This window comes from Acyrthosiphon pisum, unplaced genomic scaffold (genome assembly GCF_005508785.2).
Source record: "Acyrthosiphon pisum isolate AL4f unplaced genomic scaffold, pea_aphid_22Mar2018_4r6ur Scaffold_20799;HRSCAF=22169, whole genome shotgun sequence".
Taxonomy (NCBI): domain Eukaryota; kingdom Metazoa; phylum Arthropoda; class Insecta; order Hemiptera; family Aphididae; genus Acyrthosiphon; species Acyrthosiphon pisum.
Genome location: NW_021770195.1, coordinates 95,112 through 96,733, shown reverse-complemented (window position 1 = coordinate 96,733; position 1,622 = coordinate 95,112).

Sequence of the window (1,622 nt, the reverse complement as noted above, 5' to 3'; positions counted from 1 at the left end):
ATTTTGAATGGGAGTTAGAACAACATATGTGGACCTCTATTAAATTTTCAAGTATTTTTTCCCAGCTAATTTTTTTTATCAACATTTATAAAAAAAAATCAAAAAAAATCGATTATTTCAATTGCCTATAAATAGATTAAAAATTAGTGAAATATATTGAAAATAAAACTATATAAAGAAAATGTCAATTTAAACAACTGGTAAAATTTTCAAGTGTCTACGACTCATACTTTTTGAATAATAACAAATATCAAAAATCGTTTGAGGCTAAACCGTTATTTAATGCGGTTTTGTAAAAATTTAAATTTCAAACACTCGTAAAAATTTTTTGTATTTAGTCCGGTTGAGTTTTTTTTACAGATATTTAAAGAAAAACTTATGGAGAACCTTGTACCAAATTTTAAAAGCTTAGTTATAAAAGAAAAAAATTTTACGATTTTTCAACCACAAAATTACTTGCAAATTTTCGCAATTTTGACATATTTCGTATAAATTTAAACTTTAAGCACTTATAAAAAAAAATTGTGACTAACGATTTTGGATTTTTTTTTATAACTGTGAGAACAACTTATAAGAAACCTTGTATTAAATTTTCAAAGTTTTCTATCCAACCAAAAATTTTTTATTGTTATTTTAAAAAAAAATACTTAGAAAAATTGAAAATTTCATTTGTCTATAAATAGCTCAAAAAAAGTCGAAACACTTTGAAAATTTAACCCTGTATAGACAACGCTAATATAAACATCTGTTGCAAATTTCAAGTGCTTACAATAATTATTTTTTGAGTTACAGTAAAATTAAGTTTTCGTTTTTGTCAAAAATTGGTTTTGCGTAAAAATTCGCGTTTTTCCGTTATTTTTTTAAGGTTTTTCCTGCCGCTTTTGAAAAGTATTGGGAAAAGTATTGGGAAAAAAAAAAAAAAAAAAAAAAAAAAAACACACATCATTGTAAAATCAATACATTCATCACTTCGTTCAGAATCTAAAAAAGCAACTGGCGGTTAATATTTAAAATAATTAAATATACAAAAATTAAAAAAGGTGGGTAAGTGGATGTCGCTCTGCTGTACAGCAGGTTACAAGTGGGGCACTGTATAATGGATAGAATTAAATTTGAATTCAATGATATAATATCACTGTATAAGAAAAACGATTCTGAGCGGAGATGGTATATCAGTCTATGTATTAGACATATATATACTTATATATGATATTAAAAAAAAATTGACCTATAATATGTACCTATAATAAATTCCAAATTAATCATATCATAATATCTATTAGGTACTTATAACGCGTTATACATCAACAAAAAACCGTGGTACTATCATAGATATATAATAGTATACTTTAGAAGTTTCAAGTACCCAGGAATAATATTATACAATCACAACAAAATAACTAAAATAGTTATCCTAGGTTTTTAATATGTAATTTCGTCCAAATTTGTACTTAAATTGACTATAAAAATAAACTGTGTGAATGTACTTTTAGATTTTTTGGTAACAGAATTAATTACTCACGCGGAATCTTGTTTTAAATTTTTAATTCTTAGATACAAAAATTGAAAATTTTATAAATTTTTAACTACAAAATAATTTTTCAAATTAAAATTTGATCTTT